Genomic DNA, 15845 nt, shown 5'->3' with positions numbered 1-15845 from the left:
GAATCCAGTTTCCCTAGGGATAACATGTCTATTCAGGTCTGCCTCAGAGAATGATGGCTGATTGACCTTGAAATCACTAATCTCTAAATATTTGGCTCTAGATACTGAGCTCTTCAGCAGAGCCTCTGGTCACTGAGCTAACAAATCCCTCTGTACTTCCATTATCTCTTGACTGTATGGCACACACTCAAGATCATGACTTTCTAAAGCTTTTTCACAAGGCATAAGATCAAAAACACTGAAACTGCATTGTCAGTCAGTCAATAAACATTTATTAAGCACCTACAATTTGCTAGGAACTATGCTTAATGCTAGGAATACAAAGAAAAACAATCAACAGTTCCTGCTCTCCAGGATCTCACAGTCTAATGAGGGAGACAACATGCAAAGGACTGTAGACAAATAAGCTATACACAAGATAATTTGGAAATAATCAACAGAGGGAAGGCACTAGAATTAAGCAAGATTGGGGAAAAGCTTCTTGTAGAAGGTAGGATTTTGGCTGCTATTTGAAGGCAGCCAGGGAATCTATGAGGCGGAGATGAGAAAAGAGAGCATTCCAGGAATGGGAGACAGCCAGGAAAAATGCTGGAGTTGGGAGATACAGCGTTTTGTTCAAGGAATAGCAAGGACGCCAGTGTCGTTGAATGAAAGAGCACATGGGGAGACCGTGGGGTGGAGTAAAGTATAAGAAGACTTGCAGTCCTTTTTGTAGTGGCAAGGGACTGGAAATTGAGTGGATGCCCATCAGTTGGGGAATGGCTAAATAAGTTATGGCATATTAATGTAATGGAATATTATCATTTTTATAAGAAATGATGAGCAGGTGGATTTCAGAAAAGCCTGGAGAGACTTACATGAACTGATGATGGGTAAAATGAACAGAACCAATAGAACATTGTACACAACAAGTTTATATGATGGTCAACTGATGGACTTGGCTCTTTTCAATAGTAAAGTGATTCAAGGAAATTCCAATAGATTTGTGATGGAAAGAGTTATTGGCAACTAGAGAGAGAACTATGGAGACTGAACGTGGATCAAAGCATAGTATTTTTACCTTTTTGTTGTGGTTGTTTGTTTGGTCTTTTTTTTTCCTTTCTCATGTTTTTCCCCTTTTGTTCTGATTTATTTTTTCACAGCATGATGAATATGGAAAAACGTTTAGAAAAATTGCATATGTTTAGTCTATATGAGATTCCTTGCTGACTTGGGGAGAGCAGGAAAGAGAGGAAGAAAAATTTGGAACAGAAAGTTTTGCAAAGGGGAATGTTGAAAACTACCTTTGTATGTATGTGGAAAAATAAAACACTATTTAAAAAAAAAAAAGAAGACTAGAAAGGAGTAGGTAAATCAGATTATGAAGGGCTTTAAGAACAAAATGGAGGCAGCCAGGAAGATCAGTGGATAGCGTATCAAACCTGGAGTCAGGAAGACCTGCAGTCAAAAGTTCAGATACTTACTAGCTATGTGACCCTGGACTAGTCACTTAACTTCTGCTTGCTTTAGTTTTCTCATCTGTAAAATAGGGATAATAATAGCTCCTATTTCCTTTTTATGAAAATAAAATGAGATAATAATTGTAAAGTACTTAGAAAAGTTCCTGGTATATAGTAAGCACTATGTGAGTGTCAGTTGTTGTTGTCATATGTTTGATCCTGAAATGTAATAAGGAATCATTAGATTGTGTTAAGTAGGGAGGTGGTGACCTGGTCAGACTTGTGCTTTAGAAAAACAGCTAAGTAGAAGACTGACTTTTTGGAGAGAGATCAATGAACTGCTATTGCAATGGACCAGGCATGAGGTGATGAGGACCTGAATCAGGTCCCAGTGGCCATGCCAGAAGAGAAAAAGGAACATATTTGAGAGATATTATGAAGACAAAATTGACAGTTCTTGTTAATAGATTCAAATGGAGATTAGAAAGAGTGAGGAATCAAATGATGATATCTAGTTTTCCAATCTAGTTGAATGAGAGAATGATGATACCCTTAACAGTAATGGGGAATTTAGGAAAAGGGGAAAGTTTGTTGGAGGGGAGGCTCTGGAAATAATGAGTGCCATTTTGGATATGTTGAGGTCAAGATGTCAATGGCACATCCAGTTCAAGGTATTCAATAGGCAGTTAGAGATAAGCAACTGTAAGTCAAAAGAAAAGTTAGGATCGAATAAAAAGATTTAAAAATTGTCAGCCTAGAAGATAAATGAATCGAAGGGAGTTGATTAAGTCACTAAGTGAAACAGTAAAAAGGGAAGAGAGAAGAGGACCCAGGAGAGAGTGTATAGGACATCCACAGGGTTAACATCTATGACCTAGATGAAGATTTGAAAAGGAGAGCAGTTTGGGATGGATGGTGAAGTCAGAAGTCAGACTGTAGAGATTTAAGAAGAAAATGGGAGGAAAGACGTTCAAGGCACCTATTGCACATTGCTGTCTCTAGGAGTTTAGTCCTAAAAGGGAGTAGAGATATAGGATGATAGAGGAGATGAGATGGATAGGTCAAATGAGGGTTTGTTTTTTGTTTTTGTTTTTGTTAGCATGGAAGGGTGGGAGTGGACATGGACATTTTTGTAGGAGGAATGCAGTTAGCAAGCAGGGAGAAACTGATGTAAGTAATAAGAGTGGGAATGATTGTAGGAGCAACTTGCAAGACAAAACTTGATGGAATGGAATCATTTGTGCATGTAGAGCGGTGTATCTTGTCAAGGAAAAAGGCCATCTTTTCTTTGGGTGAGAGTGTAAAGGAGGAGATCGTGAGAGAAATCATCTGAATGATGTGAGATGAAGAAGAAAAGAAAGCTTTTGGTGAATAGTATGAATTTTTTCTTCAGTGAAGTATGAGTCAAAGCTTTCAACTGAGAGCTGAGGAGTCATGGACAGTTTGAAGTAGGATAAAAAGATTTGGTGAGTGGGATAGTGAATTAATTAGGGAGGTATAAAAACATTGTCTTGCAGCAGTAAAGACCTTGCCGAGGTTATATAACATAAATTTCTTTCTTCCTGACTACTTGAAATATTTTTTTTCTTTGATCTGGAAGCTCTAGATTTTAGCTATAATGTTCCTGGGAGTTTTCATTTTGGAGTTTCTTTCATGAGGGGACCAGTGAATTCTTTCTAGTTTCACTTTACCTTCTGGTTCTAAAAGATCTGGGCAGTTCTCTTTTAAGATTTCTTGAAAGATGATGGGTTAGGCTACTTTTTGGTTATGATTTTCGTGTAGTCTAATAATTTTTTAAAATGAAAATGACATTTTATTATAAAGCATTACCTCATTGTTGAAAAGAGCCACGTCTATCAGAACTGATCATCTTATAGTATTGTTGCTGTATATAATGTTCTCTTGCTTCTATTCCATGTAAGTCAGAGACAGTATTTAAATGCAGGAAATTTGACTTCAGAGTCAGCATATTTTTGAGAAAATTATAATTTTCTATAAACATATACTTTATAACAAATTTTTATTTTCTATTATTTGGAATTTATTTAGGAATGTGTATCTCTACATACATATACATACACATATATAAAATGCTTCATAATGGAGAGAATCATCTTCATTTAGAGAGGACTGTGGGGATTGAGTATGGGTCACAACGTAGCATTTTCACTTTTTTATTGTTGTTGTTTGCTTGTATTTTGTTTTCTTTCTTCCTTTTTCCCCTTTTTGATATGATTTTTCTTGTGCAGCATGATAATTGTAGAAATATGTATAGAAGTATAGAAGAATTGCAAATTTTTTCTTTTTTTTAAAGCTTTTCATTTTCAAAACATATGCATGGGTAATTTTTCAACATTAATCTTTGCTAAACTTTGTGCTCCAAATTTTTTCCTCCTTCCCTCTACTCCCTCCCCTAGATGACAAGTAATCCAATATATGTTATACATGTTAAAATATATGTTAAATCCAATATATGTAAACATTTATACAATTATCTAGCACAAGAAAAATCAGATCAAAAAGGAAAAAAATGAGAAAGAAAACAAAATGTAAGTGAATAACAACAAAAAGAGTGAAAATGCTATGTTATGGTCCAAACTCTATTCCCATAGTCCTCTCTCTGGTGTAGATGGCTCTCTTTATTACAAGATTATTGGAACTGACTTCAATCATCTCATTGTTGAGAAGACTCATGTCCATCAGAATTGATCATCGTATAATCTTGCTTTTGGCGTGTACAATGATCTCCTGGTTCTGCTCATTTCACTCAGCATCAGTTCATGTAAGTCTCTCCAAGCCTCTCTGAAATCATCCTGCTGATCGTTTCTTATAGAACAATAATATTCCATAACATTCTTATACCATATGTCCAGCTGATGGCCATCCACTCCGTTTCCAGTTCCTTGCCACTACAAAAAGAGCTGCTACAAACATTTTTGCACATTTGGGTCCCTTTCCTTCCTTTAAGATCTCTTTGCATATAAGCCCAATAGAAACACTGCTGGGTCAAAGGATATGGACAGTTTGATAACTTTTTGAGCATAGTTCTAAATTGCTCTCCAGAATGACTGGATCCATTCACAAGAATTGTACATTTAATATTGGGTTACTTGATGTCTGGGGAGGGGAGGAGGGAGGGAGAAAAAAATTTGGAACACAAGGTTTTGCAAGGGTGAATGCTGAAAACTATCTAGGCATATATTTTAAAAATAAAAAGCTTTATTAAAAAATTCTCTGACACTATTACCTGTGTGACTTTGTGCAAGACATTTAACTTCCATGGGTTTCAGTTTCCTGACTTGTGTAACAGAATGGATGGCTTCTGAGGATTCCCTGTATGTCCTAGATATATGATCCTGTGATCCTATCACTCATGTGTAATTAAGAAGTTTCCTGGAATTATTTTTTTTTTAAATATCTACCTTAGTGAATTTCCAATTAAATATTTTACTTTATTTTTCCATTGCTCCATTTATCTGGGGTGATAAGAGATAGCACAGTAGCTAGCCTCGGAACAGGGACTATCTAGGATCAGGACTACACAAAGTAGCTGTGTGACTTTGGAAAATTATCTAATCTCTCAGGGTTCCACCCAGTTTTCTCAGATTGTAAATTGTTTAGAAAGTTCAGACCTGCACTAGAAGAGGAAGTTTCCCACAAGTCCAGTCCTTATCTCTACTCTTAAAAAGGACCAGTGCTGAGTTACAAGATGATTATGACAATAGTATATTATTATTCTCCACTTAGAATTATATTTTATAATTGCTTGACCTGGAAGATCTATTTATAAATAGAGAAAATGAGGCCTAAAAGACAAAATGATTTATCATAAGTTTCACAGTTAACATGAATTCAAAGCTAAATTTGAATCCAGGTCTTAGATAACTAAGGTCATTTATTTTGGAATATCTTGACATTGTGTACTTCCTGTGCTCTTTTTTAAAAATTCAATTTTATTTTATTTTCAGTTTTAGATTCTCTCCTATCCAGTGAGAAGGCAAAAAATATAAAACCCATTGCAAATATGAAATAATGCAAAACATATTTCTGTATTAGCTGGGTTCTGTGGGGGGTGGAGACGAAGCAAGAAAAAGAAGGATAAAAAAGAGTATGCTTTCATTTGCAGTCTGAGTCCATCAGTTCTCTATCTGGAGGTGGATAGTATTTTTCCTCATGAGTCCTTTGGAATTATGATAGGTAGTTCATTGTGTTGATCAAAGTTACTAAATCTTTTGTTGTTAATTATCTTTACAATATTGGAATTACTTTGTAAATTGTTCGCTTGATTCTGCTCACTGCACTTTGTGTCTGTTTATATAAAATTTCCCAGGTTTTTCTTTTTAACATTCATTTGAAAATTTTTTGAGTGCCAAATCTTCTTCCTTCCACCCATCCTTTTCCCACCCATCAAGAAGACAAGCAATATGGTATCCAGTCATACATGTGAAGTCATGCAAAACATATTTCTATATTAGCTATGTTGTAAAAAAAAAAATTAAAGCAAGAAAGTTGAAGAAGAAAGTGAAAAATATGCTTCAATTTATATTCAGAATTAATCAGTTCTCTCTCTGGAAGTGGATAGCATTTTTCATCATGGGTCCTTTGAAACTGTCTTGGATCATTGTATTGATAAGAGAAGCTAAGTCTTTCACAGTTGATTATTGTTACAAAGTTGCTGTTACCAAGTACAATGTTCTCCTGGTTCTGCTTACTTTAGTTTGCATCAGTTCATATGTCTAGTTTTCTCTGAAATCATCATGCTCTTCATTTCTTCTAGCACAATATTATTCTGTCACAATCATATACTACAACTTGTTCAACCATTTCCCAGATTATAAACATCCTCTCAGTTTCCAATTCATTGCCACTACAAAAAGAATTGCTATAAATAATTTTGCACTTATAGGTCCTTTTCCTTTTCTTTTGATATCGTTGGGATAAAGATATAGTAGTGATATTGTTGGGTTAAAGGTAAAACTGGGTTTTATATCTCTTTGGGCATATTTCCAAATTGTTCTAGTTCACAGCTTCATCAATAGTGCATTAGTATGCCTGTTTTCCTCCATCCCCTGCATTGTTTTTCATTTTTCTTTTTTATCATCTTAGCCAATCTGATGGGGAAGAGGTGGTATATCAGAGTTGTTTTAATGTGCATTTCTCTATTAGTGATTTCAAGTATTATATGTTTTTTGATTTCTTCACCTGAAAACTGCCTATAAATCCTTTAACCATTTATTAATTTAGGACTAGCATTTATTCTTTTAAATTTAGTTCAATTTTCTATACATTGTAGAAATGAAGCCTCTATTGTAGAAGCTTGCTGTAAAGATTTTTTTCCCTAATTTTTTGTTTTTCTCCTAGTTTTAACTGCACTGGCTTATGCAAAAACTTTTAAATTTTATGTAACCAAAAGTATTGCTATTATTATCTCCTATGAGACTTTCTCTCTCTACTTGGATCATATTTCACTAATTTGCCTGTGATATCACCATTTGTTTAAATCATGTATCCATTTTGAGTTTATCTTGATTTATAGTATAAAATGCTGATCTATACCTGTTTTTTGTCAGACTGATTTCCAGTTTTCCTAATAGTTTTTGTCAAATACTTGAGTTTATCAAACTCCAGGTTGCCTTGCTCATTTGCTTCTGTATGTTATGTACCTAATCTATTCCATTGATCAATCACTTTATTTCTCATCCAATACAAATTGGTTTGACAATTATGTCCCCTTCCTTCCTCTTTTTTCCCCCATTGATTCCCTTGATATTCTTGACCTTTTGTTCTTCCTGATGAATTTTTTTTTATTTCTCTAGCTCTATAAAGTAATTTTTTGGTAGTTTGATTAGTATGACACTAAATAAATAAATTAATTTAGGTGATATTGTCATTTTAAAAAAATACTAACTCAACCTACCCTTGAGCAATAAATATGTCTCCAGGTATTTAGATATGTATTTTTGTGAAGAGTGTTTTGTAATTGTGTTTGTATAATTCTTGGCAGATAGGTCCCAAACATTTTATGCTTTCTGTACTGATTTTAAATGGATTTTTTCTTTCTTCTTTCTTTCTTCTTGCTGCATTTTTTAGGTAATATATAAAAATGCCAAAGATTTGTGTGGATTTATTTTATATTCTGCAATTTTGTTGAGGTTATTAAAATTAGTTTTTGAGTTGATTCTCTAGGGGTCTCTAAGTAAACCATCATATCATCTACAGAGGGGATGGAATTTTTTCTTATTATCTCTGCTTATTTATTCAATTTCTTTTTCTTATCTTATTGCTATATGTAGAATTTCCAATGCGGTATTGAATAATAGTGACAATAATAAATAACCTTGCTTCACCCCTGGTCTCATTGGAAAGGCTTTCAGCTTATCCCCATTAAAGATAATAGTTATCCTTGGTTTTAAATAGATACAACTTAACATTTTAAGGAAAGCTCCATATATTCCTATACTTTTGTATGCATGCATGCACATACGTGATGTGTGTTTTAAAACAGAAATTGATATTATGTTTTGTCAAAGGCATTTTTTATCTCTTGAAATAATAAGATTTTTTTTATTGTTTTTGTGATTGATAGCCCAATGATACTTAATTTTTTTTTCTACCTTGATCTGTTTTCCAGATCAGTTGTTTTTGCTACGAAATATCTTACATTTTCTTCTACATTTTCAATCCTTTGTTTGTAATATTTCTTGCTGTCACTGGCTCATATTTGGTCCATTACATAGATATATTTTTAAGTGAGGTAATTGGGGTTCAGTGACTTGCCCAAGTAGTATGTGAGTTTGAAATTTGAACTCAGGTCTTGCCTCCAGGGCCAGTACACTGTGCACTGTGCTATCTAACTGCCCCAGAACATTCAAATTTTCAAGGAGTTTGTTGCATGAGCAAAGTTTTTATCTCTTGTGTCATTCTGTCAATTCTGTTTCCAATTCTTTCTTCCATTGCTCTCATTTATTATCTAATTGTTTCCTCTATAACTTTTTTATCACTTATAAAAATCATCTTTAACTCTTTTTTTTTTAAAATTCTTGCTTTAATCTCTTCCAGGAATTCCCGAATGAATTTGTACCCAAGCTTATTTTTCTTTGTGGTTTTGCTTTGTAGATGGTTTTAAGTCTTTCTCTTCTGGATTTGAATCTTGAATATCCCTCTCATTATAACAGCTTTTTATGGTGGATTTTTTTTGTTTGTTTGTTTACTCATTCTTCCAGCCTACTTTCAGCCTACTTACTGAAATCAGATTTAATATTATGGCCAAGCTCTTTGCACTTCTGGAAGGAAGATTTAGGCTGGTCCTGTGTTACTTTCTTGAGGTATTGAGTGTTGTGTCATTTCAGGGTTGCAAGGATAGTTCAGACTTGGGACTTGCAAGTTTTCAGTGCTCCCCAAATGGTATGTATGATCTAGTGAAAAGTCTGTTGCTCTCCTGTCCTGAGCTCTGTAAATCCCTGATCTGGGTTTAGGTCTGAACAACAATAGGCGGTGACTGGTCTCTATCAGCCACTGGGAAGCATTTATGGCTCAAAGTGACAGAACAGCAAGCTCTCCCTGGTCTGGACTTTATTCTTTAGGGTTCTTTAGGCTTCAAAGTAGTCTAGAAGCTGGAACTGAGACCCTGCTCTGTCCCTGGGACCAGAGTCATGTTACTTCTGCAAGCTTCTGAATTACATTGCTACCCCAGTTTGCAGGTCTCCTCCTCATTCTGGTATGGATCTATGACCTGGAGCTGGTAACACGCAGCAAGTGACAAAGATGTCAGATGGCACCTGTTCCCAAACTCCACATGAGGTCTGTTTGAAGGTGGGTCTGGTATCTCCTTTTGCCCTGGTACCCAGCCTCTCCCTGTGCTGGAATGTTCTGCATATGGTGGTTTCCTGGCTAGATCCTGTTTCCAAAGTCCAAAGACCTTTTTTCTGTATTTCTGTGAATCTGGACTGGAAAAATTATTATGACTTTTTCTTGGATTTCCCCACTAGGATTTATAAGTATTCTTTCTAGGTCTGTTTGGAGGAGTTTTGCGAGAAAACTCACTGTACTTCTTCCTGCTCTTTCACCATCTTAGCTTCTGAATTCAACCAGCACAGTTTCATGATTTTTTTCCAGCATGTATGTAGGAGCTAAGGCAGTAAAGGTGGCAGTAACCCAAGCCTATGGGGGACATTAAAGAGTATTTAGACCAAAAGAAGTTTATTTTTGTACTTATTCTACAGATATAGGGAGTCATTGATAGAAGAAAATGGAAAGTTTCCCAATTGGTTTTAGGGGAAGGTTATACTTTTGATCTTGCCATTGATCACAAATGCACTTCTTCCATGTTCAAGAATTCCTAAATCCCTGATTATCTGATTATATATCCTATCAACTTTTCATCTCTCCCTCTCTTCCTTTACAAAATCCAACTTTTTATCTATGCCATGAAATCTAATCTCTTAATCTCTCAATTCTTTCCCTAGAAATCTCCCCTGCACTAGACACTCCTCTTTTCCCCATTTTTGGGAGGCAATCAGGGTTAAGTGACTTGCTCAAGGTCATACAGTTAAAGTAAGTGTTTGAGATTGGATTTGAATTCAGGTCCTCCTAACTCCAGGCCCTATGCTTTATTCACTAAGCCACCTAGATGCTCCTATCTTTTCCCTATCTTGAACCCTTGGTTAGACAATCCAAGTCTATACTGTTCTCCTTCCTTGAATCTCTTATCCTCTTAAGATATTGCCAATTATGCCCTACCATGCTTTATTTAAGTGTCTTGGATCACTGCCACTATTTTTTTTTTTTTTTTTTTTTTTGCCTTTTCTCCCACAAACATGTTGCCAAATAAAGGTAGAGAAAATCATGCAACTTTTCTGACTGGGTCTATTTCAGATTCATATTGTACAATCTGAACTGGGTCCTTACTGCTGCGAGGCAATCCTACTTTACTTCCCTTATCATTTTACTATTCCATTCTCCACAGTGCCTCTTCCAAACCTTTTTTTACCCCCTTTCAAACCTCCCATGGCTCTTCCTTCCCCAAATCTCTTAGCTGAAATCCTTATTTCATATTTTACAGAAAAAATTAAGACCATTTGCTATGAGCCCCCCTTTTCCCTCTCCTCTCTCCTATTACTTAGATGCTTTCTGCCAAATCCCTTCCTTCACCCCTGATTCATATGATGAAGTGGCCTATGCTTTACCAAAACTAACCCTTCTAAATGTTCAAATGGTCCCATTTCATTCCATCTCTTCCAACAGATTACCCTCTGTGTTACCCATACACTTTCTCTTACTTGCAACTGGCTCATCCTCTCCTGCCCACAAACATGCCCATCTGTTCCCCATCCTGAAAAAAATCTTCACTTAACCATTAACCTATATTTCTTCTCACCTTTGTAATTAAAAATCCTCAAAAAGGTGCCTCCATGTTTTCTCCTCTCACTCTCTTCCTAACCTCTTACAATCTGGCTTTTGATCTTATCATTTTACTGAAATTGCTCTCCCCAAAATTACAGATGATCTCTGAATTGCCGAGTCCAATGACCTTTTCTGAATCTTCATTCTTTTCCTTGATTTTTTTCTGCACTTTTGACAACATTGATCATCTTCTTCTTGATACTTTTTTCTCTTTTCTAGGTTTTCAAGATGTTATTCTCTCCTGGTTATTGTCCCATCTGACCATTCTTCCTCAATCTCCTTTTCTGCACTCTCTTCCCACTCATACCATAAGTCAATCTTAAGTATTCCTTAGAGTTCAGTCCTGGTTTTTCTTCGCTTCTCCTACTCTACTATTTCACTTGATGATCTCATCATCTCCCATGGAGTTAATGACTATCTCTCTATGCTGATGATTCTCAAATCTAGCCGTTTTGCTCTAACTCTTCTGCTTACCTATAATCTCAAATCTCCAACTGCCTTTCAGATTTCTCAAAATGTCCAGTAGACATTTTAAGGTAACCATATCCAAATCAGAACTCATTATCTTTCCCCAAAATCTTCCCATATCTTACCTTCCTTTTAGTATGTATAGTAGGCAATATTGTTCCCCAGAATCCTTCAGCCTCAAAACCTTAGAAGTTCTCCTCAACTCCTCACTATCATTCCCTGACCCCTTTACATCCAAGCTACTGTCAAAGCCTGTTGATTTCACTTTTTCATCATTTTTCAAATATGTCCCCTTCTCTCCTGACACTGCCATTACCTGGTGTAAACCCTTATCATCTCATACATAAACTACTACAATATCCTGCTGGTGGGTTTTCCTGCATCAAGTCCCTCCCCACTCCAATCCATTCTCCATTCAGCCACCAAAACGACTTTCCTAAAGCCTTCATTGGAACATGTCAACCTCCAACCCCACATGCTTAATAAACTCCAATGGTTCCCTATCACCTTCAGGACCAAATATTAAAACCCTGTCTTTGGCATTCAGAACCATTCATAACCTCCTACCTTTCTGTACTACTTATGTCTTATTCCTCAACAAGGACTTCTTGTCCTAGTGACACTGGCCTCCTAGCTGTTCCACAAACAAGACACTCCATTTCTCAGGTCTGGACCTTTTTTCCAGCTATCCCTGCATGCCTAGAGTACTTTCCCTCCTTTTTATCTCCACTAATGATTTCCCTGGTATTATTTAAGCCCCAGCTAAAATTCTACCTTCTATAGGAAACTTTCCCAACCCCTATTCATTTTAGTGCCTTCCTTCTCTTAATTATAGCTTGCTTTGTGTATATTTGTATACTGTCTTGCCCATTTGCTTATTATTTTTTCAATTTTCATTTTATTTATTGTTTGATGAGTATTAAAAAGTATTTGATTCAGGACACAAAATACTGCCTTAAAAACTGATCTCATGTGTCTCCCATACACATGACAAAGTGTGAAAAACTTCCCCCAAGATACAATTAAGATGACTGTGTTGGCTTTTTGATGATTAATACTAAATAAAGCATAAAACAGGGAACTGTATTTTTTTTTTTCCAGAGATGGTTCCCAGGCTCCTGGGGTTAGACAATGCAAAATCCCACTTAAATAGTTAATTCCCAGTCTTGGAGATGGTTCTCCAGTTTCACTCATTTGCCTCAATGGCCATAGCACCTCAGAGACTTCTAAATGAGATCCATAGTCATTGCAGGGAGAACAGCTTTGATCTCCACAAGTGGGTAAAAATGCTTTTTGTCTATAAATATACACATAATAACCTGTTGCTCATTAGCTTGTAAACTCTTGAGAACAGGGATCTTCTTTTTGTATCTTAAGCACTTAGTATAGTACCTAGAACAGAATAGTCACTTAAAATTCATTGATGAGTTCATAAGCAGCTATGACAGTTCACAAATTTAATTTTTTTTATTTTAACAGTATTTTATTTTTCCAAATACATGCAAAAATAGTTTTCAACATTCACCTTTGCAAAATCTTGTATTCTAAATTTTTCTCCCTTTCTCCTCTTCCCTTTTCCCCAAGACAGCAAGCAAGCTGATATAGGTTAAACATGTGCAATTCTTCTAAACATTTTTCCATATTTGTCAAGCCATGACATATTATAAAAGTTTATACAGCAACATTACCAACAGGAACTCATCTCTATCTATGGTCATTAAGGATAGGAAACAAATCCTTTCTTCTAAGGCATCCCAATCTAATTTCGGACAAACCCGTTAATAAAAATTTTTTTTATATCAAAACAATTATACCTCTCTTCCCCTCTTCCCCAATTCTTACCTTATTCTACTGTCTGGACAAGCAAGAGTGATCTAATCTCTCTTCCACATGACAGTTCTTCATAAATTTGAAGACTGCTATCATGTTCTTCCTAACTTTTCTTTAGGCCAATTCCTTTTCTCAAGCTTTATATGGAATAATATTTAAGTCCCCTCATTATTTCAGTTGCCCATCTCTAGACTGGCCCTCAGAATTGGACAGAATATTTCAGATATGATCTAATCAGGGATAAAGTACAGAGAGTTTAAAATTTCCCTCATTCTGGACACAAAATTTCTAGTACAGAAGTACCTCTGGTAGAAGCAATATGACAGAATGTTAGTGGAACAAAGGTTCTCGGAGATCCTACCAAACTGGAACGACTTTTCTGAGTAGAGCTTAGAAATGGAATGTTTATCTGTTATCTAAGGACTAAGACTAGACTGTCATCTAGCTAAGTTTGGAAAGATTCAACATATTGGTCAGTCATAGCAACTCATTAAGACCATTTATCAAGATAGTAGAAGGATTACATTCTGCCTTAGTAGAGGAAGTAGATGTACCCACTGTGAAATAACAGATTCTTAAAATAATGAAATTAATAAAATGGCAGTTTTTCTTCCTACATCATACTTTTGACCATTGAGTTTCAAGTTCATGAAAACTCCTTGGTGTTTCTTACATAACTATTATCTAGCAGCCATCAAAATCTGTCCCCCTTTGTTCTTTAGAACTCTGGTTCTGGCACTCTTCTTTCTTTCTTTTCTGATGACCCTAACAAATATCCTTTGCTTTACATTATCTGCAAATTGGATGAGCATATCCCAGGAAAACATCTCTAAACCTCAGGGACTTTTTGACAGTACTCCTCCAATTTTTTTTTTTTTTTGAGGCAATCTGGGTTAAGTGACTTGCTTAGGATCATACAGTTAATAACTATCTAAATCTGGATTTGAACTCAAGTTCTCCTGGGTTCTGGGCTGGTGATTGATCTGCATCACCTAGCTGTCCCACTCTCCCAATTAAAAAAAAAAGATACCACTTTCTCTCCACTGTTCCTTCTAATTAGTAGATGACTAAATACCATTTTCTTTGCCTGCTAAGATTAGAGAACCTAATCTTTTAAAGAGAACAGAGAGGAATAAGTCTTCAATTTTTGCGCAATTTCCCACTGTTACAAAATCTCCTGGAGAGCCTCTTGGTAAGACACAGGTTATGCCGGGACCTTAGACATTTGTCACTTAGGAAAAAAACACCTTTTCCTTTACAGCTGTGGAAGATCAGTAGCATGGCAATGAATGGTATGCTGGATGCTAGTTTTTAAATTTTCATTGTAAGTATTTATACCTCTGAAATCCATAAACACTACAAATCAGAAATTGATTTATTGTTTTCTTGATTTTAAAGACTTAAGAAAGGGATGGGGAAGATGGAATAATATAGATTAAACATAAGAATGTGTCATATATCCTTTTTTGGAGGGTTAGTTGTTAAATATTTACCAACACACTCCCTGGACTGACAGGTATGCATAGTTCTTCTGAGTCACCTGGTCATCACACAGTCCACTTTAGAGCTGCAAGAAACATGAAAGATCATTATTCTAAATTTATCACTTCAATAAATAATCGAGGCCCATAAAGGGAAAGAGTCTTTTCTAGAGTCATATACATAGCAAAATGGAGATTTGAACCCTGGAGTTCTGACATAAAATCCTATATTTTTCACCACGCCAAGATTTTTGGCCTGAATGCACATATGTACTCTATGTGACTGAATTCTGCTCTCAGGCTCAAGGGTACACATTGGTGGGAAGAAGGGACTTTGTCCAGTTTAACTTTGCATCTGAGGTCTTGCCCCTAGTAGTGTTGAGAGTTGTTGGGATGGGGCCCAATGACCAGTAGAGAAATTTCCTCATTGGAGCAAGCCCTGAAGAAAAGTGGAAAGGGAATGTGCTAAGGGAAGAGGGGATTCAGGCAGCAGTATCTGAATGGGATCAGGGAGTTGTCCAGATGCAGTTGTGGCTTGCCCCCTGAGATTTTAGAATGGCCTAAAAGAGATGGGCTGAAAGGGGTGTCTCAGGGTTCAGAGTACGGCTGGTGTCTAGGGAGGGAAGATTGTAGAAAAGAGCGAGGATGTTCTTAGTGTGCAGGTCTTAGTAGCATCTCTAGAGACCTGAGCCATTCCCCAGGGTAGGAGAATCCCAGGATGAGAGGAAGGGAGGGCCATGCCTGTGCAAATCCCATTACACATCATAAATTTCTTCTTTCCCTTTACCAAGAGAAATCTGGTTACATTATATAGGATGATGAAGGCAGTCTTACTCTTTTTCTCAGGCGTGGGAAATTATGGGCTGAGTGTGTGAATATCAGGGGCATTATTTAGGCAAGGGATAACTAACTTCTCTGCCCCTGACATCAGGAGGTAATGGGTCCTCAAGAATGACCAGTTCTGGTCATTTGGGACCAGATTTGGGAGGATATGATAGTGGTATGTGGTGATGGGGTTGTCCCTTTGCTATCAACCTTGCCAATGCTTCTTAGGTCAAGGGCTAAATTTACATGTCCCTATTGGGAATATACATTTATTTCTCAAATAGATGTGCTTTTCTGGGGAACAGAACCTCTAGCGTGGTGAGAGATGAAGATGAAAAAGACCCAGGCCTGTCCTCTGAGGAAAATAAAGGATTTAATTCCAATGATGAAACAGGAACAC

This window comes from Sarcophilus harrisii, chromosome 1 (genome assembly GCF_902635505.1).
Source record: "Sarcophilus harrisii chromosome 1, mSarHar1.11, whole genome shotgun sequence".
In the NCBI taxonomy this organism is placed as follows: domain Eukaryota; kingdom Metazoa; phylum Chordata; class Mammalia; order Dasyuromorphia; family Dasyuridae; genus Sarcophilus; species Sarcophilus harrisii.
Note: the sequence above shows the minus strand (reverse complement) of the source record.